This window comes from Mus pahari, chromosome 5 (assembly GCF_900095145.1).
Source record: "Mus pahari chromosome 5, PAHARI_EIJ_v1.1, whole genome shotgun sequence".
NCBI classification, from domain to species: domain Eukaryota; kingdom Metazoa; phylum Chordata; class Mammalia; order Rodentia; family Muridae; genus Mus; species Mus pahari.
In genome coordinates, this window is record NC_034594.1 from 111,916,981 (window position 1) to 111,925,595 (window position 8,615).

Genomic DNA, 8,615 nt, shown 5'->3' on the forward strand with positions numbered 1-8,615 from the left:
TCTAAATTATGTAGAAATTTTCCATTGATCCAGTCAGGATGGCTATAATCCAGAAAGCAGATAATGGTGGAGTTACAAAACACACACACATACACATACGCACGCACACACACATGCACACACACACACACACACACACACACACACACACACCAACTGGACCCCTGTGAGCTCCTAGGGGAGACTGTGGTCTGTCACTACACTAAGAAAATTAGTATTGAAGTTCTTCAAAATATTAAAATGGGACTTGAAAAAGATTAGTTAAGTTACTACTGAATATAGGAAGGATTTGTGTTAGTTACATGAATACCACAGTAGCAAAATGATAACGAAGTTTCACTCTTTCATGAAGGGAAGACATCAAAGTGTTCATGGTGTCAGGGACATGTGGCAGAGGATCTTTAGATCCCAGTGGACTAGGAAGCAGAGAGCAAGGCTACAACCAGAGGCTGTAGTCCTCCAGTAATCAATCTGCCAGCTATGCTCTAGCGTCTCAAGGTTCCCTACAACATCCCCAAACAGTACCACCACCTTGGGAGCATGATAAACTAGTACTTTGTGGGGGACATTTCCTATTCAAACCATAAACTGAAATCAAATGAGCTTGCTGAGATCTCCTGATTATTGTCACAAATCACAGCAGCCGAGTTCCTCGATCAGCTTTGGTACATACCAGATGAACAAAGAAGATGGGATGTATACGAAAGCTATTTAGTCATAAGGAAGAATGCAATTACGTTGTTTACAGGAAGACAGGTGGAATTGGAGATCATTATGTTATTGAAATAAGAGATACCACAAAGACAGGAATCACTATTTCTTTCTCTCCCATGTATGGTTTCTGTAAGGGGGAGATGGACATCAGAGTAAAAGGCAGACTTTTCATGATACAGAGGGGACAATGAGAAGATCAGGTAGAAATGAGAAAAGGGGGGAGTGAGTATCACTGAAGAGTATAAAACCATCACATATGTGCAGAAGTATCATCTTGCTTTGTACCAATTACTATGCCAATTTAAACATCACATGCAAAGTCCATTAAATTAAGTTTTAGTAATATAATGGATTCTCATGAAAATGCTGAACCACTAATCTCAGAGTTTCAAATATTCTTAACTAAATTGGTTTCACATGATGAAAATTTAGCATTTACTTTCCATCCAATTGCTGATTGCTACTTGGGATCTGTTCATCATTTAAAAATCTTATCCTTATTTGTTTTGCAGTTCTGCTGGCAACAGTAATTAGCATAAATACAGTTATATTGTCAAGGAGATAGTGAGTCAGAAATATTACTAGAAGCAAAAAAAAAAAAAAAAAAAAGGACCCAAAGTGGTAGAACACATCGCTTGTTTGTTTCTGTCACAAATTGACAAGTGGATAATGATATTGAATCACTGCTGATTGACAGTGTTCCTGGATTATTTTCCCAGTAGAGACTTCTTTTACAATTGCCCCTGAAGGGTTCACATCCAAGAAGTCACCATTACAAAGCTCTCTTAGAATGTATCCATTTGCAGGTCTTCCTCAGATTTCTGGAAAGAACATGTAAATCACAAAATTGAGAACACGAGTTTGCCCTAAGTTTCCCCTCAGCTGCAATGCTTCTCCATGTCCAAATAAAAATTAAAGTTCTTAGGTTAAACTGAAGCTTTCCTTAGGAAAAAATGGCATTTAATTTCAAAAAAGTACTGACTTACATACATTTATTCGCAAATTCTCTTTCCATGAGACAAGTAGCGACTCCACACACAAACTCAAATTGTCTAGAAGCCAAAAAAACAAAACAAACCAAACAGAAAGAACCCAACAAGGCAAAACGAGAGCAGCAAAAGTTAAGGACGTTATATGATGAAACAATCCAGAGAATGAGAGACAGGTTCTGCACTGTGAAAACAAATAAACCCTGAGTAATTCTTAAGCAAGTCAGTTAAATTCAAAAATCTCATTTTATGACATATGCATTAAATAATCCTTTAATTTAAACTATATTTTAATTAATTTATCTGGTACATACTTTGTATATTGTGTGGGGGGCACATGCTATGGCATGTGGAGGTCAGAGAGCAACTTTCTGTAGTTCTTTCTTCCTTTCTACCCTGTGGGTCCCCAAGATTAGATTTAGGTAGGTCATCAGGTGTGGCAGTGGCTCTTTTGCCTGCTAATTTGTCTTATAAGCACCAAAATTATATGTATGTTTAAAGTTTTAATTTATTATAATAATTATTATTTTAATCTCTCTCTTGCTCTCTCTCTCTCTCTCTCTCTCTCTCTCTCTCTCTCTCTCTCTCTCTNTNTGTGTGTGTGTGTGTGTACATGAGTGTACTAAGCTCAAGAAGGCCAGAATAAGATCTAAGATCCTTCAGAGCCAAAGTTAAAGTGGTTATTAAGAAACAAATATAGGCTCCAGTATCGAAACTGAGGTCTTCTTGAAGAGCTGAAAGCACTTTTAACTAATAAGCCATATTGCCAGCCCCTTAAACATTTGCATATTGTGGTTAGGGAGGTGAGTCAGTAAAAGAGCATTCTATGTAGGTATCCAGATTCCAGTTTGAATAGGCAGAGCCCGTTTAATAGAACCAGGAATGGCTGTGTGTCCCTTCAGCAGATCCTAGGATATTCCTAAATAGCCTAGATGAAACATCAAGTTCCTAGTTCAGCTTAACATGCTGGCCTAGTGCAAGCTTGCTAATATTTGATTTCCTCCAATTATCTCCAATTTTCTCATTTCTGGCCAACATTGTATGGAGCTGAATTCTAAAATATTATATTTACTGGTAAAGCTTACAGTGCTCAATAAATTTCTTTGCATGGGTTGCAGTAGATTTCAAAATTACTTTTCTAACCTCTCTAGGGTTTTAACAACATCAACAGAATAGAAATTCTCTAAACATGTCTGTCTTTTCCTTGTCTTTGTACCCTGCATAAACAGATCCTGCTGCATAGATTAGCTTTGCCATCACATACTTCATTCTCTGCCTCTCAGAAACCCCATTGCCTGTTTGTGAAGCCATTTATTCATTCTGGAAAAATACATGATGCAGTCTGTTCTAAATACTAAGTAGCTGGGCACACTTGAGAAACAGGTAGCATACGATAAAGAAGTAGCAGGGAAGTGGCAATATTTTGAAGCATAATGAGTTTTAAATTTCAGGGAGAGGGGAAAGCAGATTTAAAAAGAATTAAATAATGATCTTCGTTAGGAGAAGATGTGCAATAGATTTGGACAGGTATATGGTACCAGAAGATAATCTTTAATTATAAGATAACACATACAATTTATTTTTGTGGTAAGCCTGAGAATATATGTACAGCCAAATACAACTCAAATTGATATGTGACTGGCAAGGGACGCAAAGAAATTGGTGCATCTCATACAAGACAAAAAGATATCACAGAAGCACGTTAACAGCTGGATTCAGGACCTATAAAACAAAAAATGATATATAAAATGTACATATGCTATATATTTTAGTCTCTCATGAATGAAGTCTGAGTCAAATTCAGAGATTTATTTGGGGAAGGGACAGTGTAGAAGGAGGAGAGTGAAAAGGACCAATCATGGAGTATTATTGGAGGTGCTTGTTCAACTTGTCCATTGTCATAGCATGTCATAATAGGCTAGCTTATCTTGAGACATCTGAGGACCTATGCAGAAGATGCCCAGAACCTGCCTATCAAAGGCAGGAGAGACTTGCCAGATCCTGTTCTAAGTGCTGAAATGTGAGATATTTGCCTCCTCTCAGTTATGATTTGAATCAATAGCTGAGGTGTCCAGATGCCTATATGTGTAGCCTCACATCATAGGACCATAGCATCATAGCATGATAGGATCATACCATCACAGGATCAATGCATCATAGCATCAATATAATATAAAGCTATGAGCCCATTCTCACTTCTTTTGATTCCCTATTTCTTTAATACCAAACTAGAGAAAAATTCAATTTTGAGATGTTCAAATTCAGAAACTCTTCTAAATGAGTGTCTTCACTTAAAAGGAGAAATATGGCACCTGACAATTCACAGTCTGCTTCATGGTTTTAAATTATCCTCACCCATTCGATTCCAAATGTTCTCAAGGAATGAGAGAACTAAATTAACTCAGGGTATTTTCTGTTCTTGTAGTCACTCTTTTACCTATCATTTTTTTTGCTTCAAAGCTCTTGTGTAGACATGAAAAATGCAGTGCCAGGGAATGTGTACTAGGAAAGGGATGGGCATGGCCATCTGAGCTTATTACCAGCTTGATTAGCTCTGAAGTACACCAGTTTACTGCTTTGAAGAGCATGTAGAACAGGCATTGTGCATGTTAGATAATGGCCAATGTTCCCAGCTTATACAGACACTAGGTGATAGGTGAAGTGGTATGGACGATCTGCTATCTAGACATCGAGAGGCCACTCCATCCATGGTACCAAGGAGCCAGGATTCTGACTGAGCTGGCAGCCAACTTGGATATCATCTACATGATGCTGGTTGTGCAGGTGTGTAAACTCAGGAGTCATAGGATCTTGAGGGCACCTACTCAGATTTCAAAAGAAGGTTTGGGCAAAGGGCCATAGGATATGTTAGAAACCTAACTGACTCTTGTAGAAAGGGTGATGGGTCCAGCTGTTGAAGTTCAAGGGTAGGTTACTGTGAAAGTCCCAGACAACATATCAGGAAAATAGCACATTTGCTGAGGAATTCTGGAGAGAGGTCGTGAGAGCTGCAAGTGACAAGTTCATAGGGATGGGGTCCCCGAGTCTGCATGTCACTACATGTTCTAGATGCTGAATGTGAAACTCCATGGTTTCAACCTTTCTTTAGACCTATCCTTTATTAATGTTATCACTACCTCGCCCTCTCTTTATAATGGTAGTATTTACTCAATATAGTTTTCTGTCTGGTTGTATAGACTCTCACAGCCAAAGATTTGTTTTGAGCTTTGAAAGAAACTCCCTATCCGAATATTTGAAAATATTAGGAAAGTTAAAAGGTATGAAGACTCTTAGAGATAAAATATATATGATCGGCATTGTGAAGTGGGCATGAGCCTCTTGGCACAGAAGTGTTGAATATTTTGTTTTAAGATGTATTTAAACATCACATTGGCAAAGGGCGTGCTTGAGGTTTTTAATCTTGATTATCAAGTCGATGGGGTTGGAGAATTGCCTAGTAGATAAGTACAACTCACTCGTAGAGGCGGCTCTGAAGGCACGTCTGGAGGGATAACAAGGAGAGGAAGATCCACCTCACAGGCTGAAAGCCTGTTTAGAATGAGAAGAAAATAAAGAGAATAAAGATTTCTTCCTCTCATGCCCTGGCTGCTATGATGTAAGAGCTGGTCTGTTCCTTCATTCTCTTTCCACCATGAGAGACTGACACTTCTGACACTCAGAGCCCATGGGTCCTTCACCACCACCTTCAACTGATTTGCTGGGATGTTAGTTTCAGGAATGAAACCGTAACACAAGGAGTACTTCATCATGCATCTATTAGAATTATACAGGTGTTATAGTTAAAGAAACAGTATAATGAATTTAGCCAGTGGTATAATTATTTTTAAATTCTCTACAAGCAAATGGGCTCTTGACTTAGTCACTTTTTCTATTGCAGTGAAGAGACACTGTGACTAAGGCAACTTATCAAAGAAAGAGTTTATTGGGACTTATAGTTTCTGAGTGTGAGTCCGGGCAACATGGCCATAGCATGGCAGCAGGCAGACAGGCATGGTGTAGGAACATTAGCTGAGAAATTACGTCTGATCCACAAGCATGAAACAGAGAACTAAAAGGGAATTCTGTGAGCTTTGAAACCTCAAATTCCACCCCTAGTAACATACTTCCTCTAACAAGGCTACCATGTCCCAATCTCTCTCACACAATTATACCAACTGTGAACAAAGCATTCATATATATGAACCTATGGGGGCTATTCTTCAAATAACAAGTCTCTAATTTCATGAGCTATTGTTTCCAGAATGCTGCCTTTGATCTACCTGAGTATACTGGCTAGGTTTGTGTCAACTTGACACAAGCTGGAGTTATCACAGAGAAAGGAGCTTCAGTTGGGGAAGTGCCTCCACGAGATCCAGCTGCAAGGCATTTTCTCAATTAGTGATCAAGTGGGGAGGGCCCCTTGTGGGTCGTGCCATCTCTGGGCTGGCAGTCTTGGTTCTATAAGAGAGCAGGCTGAGCAANCCAGGGGAAGCAAGCCAGTAAAGAACATCCCTCCATGGCCTCTGCCTTAGCTCCTGCTTCCTGACCTGCTTGAGTTTCAGTCCTGACTTCTTTCAGTGATCAACAGCAATGTGGAAATGTAAGCTGAATAAACCCTTTCCTCGCCAACTTGCTTCTTGGTCATGATATTTGTGCAGGAATAGAAACCTTAACTTAGACACTGAGAGTTGGCCTGCTTTCTTCTTTCTCTTTTACTCTTTTCCCCTCCCTCCTTCCCTCCCTCCCTCCATCCCTTCTTTCCTTCCTTTTTTCCTTCTTTCCCCCTCTGTAGTGGCTATTCCTGGTTGTCAACTTGACTATATCTGTAATGAACTTCAACCCAGAATTGGAAGACTCATCAGTAATCCTACTGTGGAGGCTGGGGTATACAAGTTTCTGACCTGGATCTTGGCATTGAGATCTTGAGGCATAGTGGCTATGAGTCCTAGAAGATTAAGACAGGGAGATCTCTGAGTTTAGGTGGCACACACCTTTAATCTGGGCTACACCTTCTGCTGGAGACCTACATAAGAATATCGGAAGAAGGAAGATTCACTCTCTCTTCTTAGACTGCTTGCCTTGTGGGACTGAGCAACTGCTAAAGCCTTAGACTCCATTCACAGCTCTTGCTGACCATTGTTGGGAGTTGAACTACAGACTATAAGTCATCAACAAATTCCCTTACTATATAGAGACTACCCATAATTTCTGTGACTCTAGAGAACCATGACTAATACAGAAGTTGGTACCAGCATAGTGGGGTATTCCTGTGACAACCTGACCATGTTTTGAGGAGTACTGTGGGAAAACTTTGGAACTTTAGGCTTGAAGATCCATTCAGTGTTAAGAGCTCTGTCGGATGTTGTGTAGGAGCTTGGAAGATAATGTTGAGAACAGTGCAGAAGATGGAGACCTGGCTTGTGAAATCTCAGAGGGAAATTTAAAAGACTCTTATTAGGGTCATGTTTTGATTATGAAGATTCTGTGGTTTTGGTTAGCTGGGGTTCAAGAATCAGCTGTGATTAAAAAGATACAGAACTACTAAAGCAAAAGCTTTTCATTACTGGAACTATTGATGCTGGTTGACTGGAGCTAAGAAATTAGCAATGATTAAGAAGAGACCTGCATCACTGAGGTGAAATATTATGGGAAGTGTTTTCTGAGAGCACAGAAGCTATATTCCAGAGATATCCAAGGTTGTACCTTGTGCTGTGACTTGACTTGGTAATGTGTAAGAGGCACTCAGGTGGTACTGGTTTTGAAGGCATGAAGAGGTCATGAAGAACAGCTGAGGCTCTGCACTGTGAGAGGCCATGGAAGGCCATTGATGAAGGTGCAGCCTCTGTTGTAGTTGATGGCCCAGGATTTGAAGGGGTTATGCAAAGGAGTTGAGGCTTGACACCATGAAGAGAGCCTATGAGAGGCTATTGGTGAAGCCTAGTTACAGCAGAAGATGGCAGTGTTTTGGAGATGCCAGTACCATGAATGACCAACAAGAACAGCAGCAGCAGTGGAGTACAGGCATCTGGAGCCTAGAGGACAAGGTGTGTGCTACAATGGACAGGGCTGGAAAAGTGACCCAAGCCCTTGGAGGAATCCAGAAGATGATGAGTGGATCCCAGACATTGGACAGTTGGAGTTTGATTTTGCTGTTGATTGTGACTGTGCCCTGATATTTTTCCCTCTTGAAGGAAGTATTTTAGTAGAGCCCACAGATAAGGGACATTTAATTGTAAAACAACTTTGGATTTTTAAAGAGATTGGATATTTTAAAGGGATTGAAAATTTAAGAATTTGCAAAGATTGAGTGACTTTTAAAATTATTTAGATCTTGGGGATGAATAAGAAATTAAGGGTTGAGGCTTAATAGTGATATGTTTGTGTGTCAAGTTGACAAGGGGTCAATTGTACTGGCTGGTTTTTTTTTAACTTAACACAAGCTGTAGTTATCACAGAGAAAAGAGCTTCATTTGAGGAAATGCCTCCATGAGATCCAGCTGCAAGGCATTTTCTCAATTAGTGATCAAGATGGGGAGGGCCCCTTGTGGGTGGTACCATCTCTGGGCTGGTAGTCTTGAGTTCTATAAGAAAGCAAGCTGAGCGAGGCAAGGGAAGCAAGTCAGAAAGTAACATCCCTCCATGGTCTCTGCATCAGCTCCTGCTTCCTGACCTGCTTGAGTTCCAGTCCTGACTTCCTTTGGTGATGAACAGCAACATGGAAGTGTAAGCTGAATAAACCCTTTCCTCCCCAACTTTCTTCTTGGTCATGATGTTTGTGCAGGAACAGAAACCTTGACTAAGATACCCTCCTTTCTCTTTCTTCTCCTTCTCCTTCTCCTTCTCCTTCTCCTTCTCCTTCTCCTTCTCCTTCTCCTTCTCCTTCTCCTTCTCCTTCTCCTTCTCCTTCTCCTT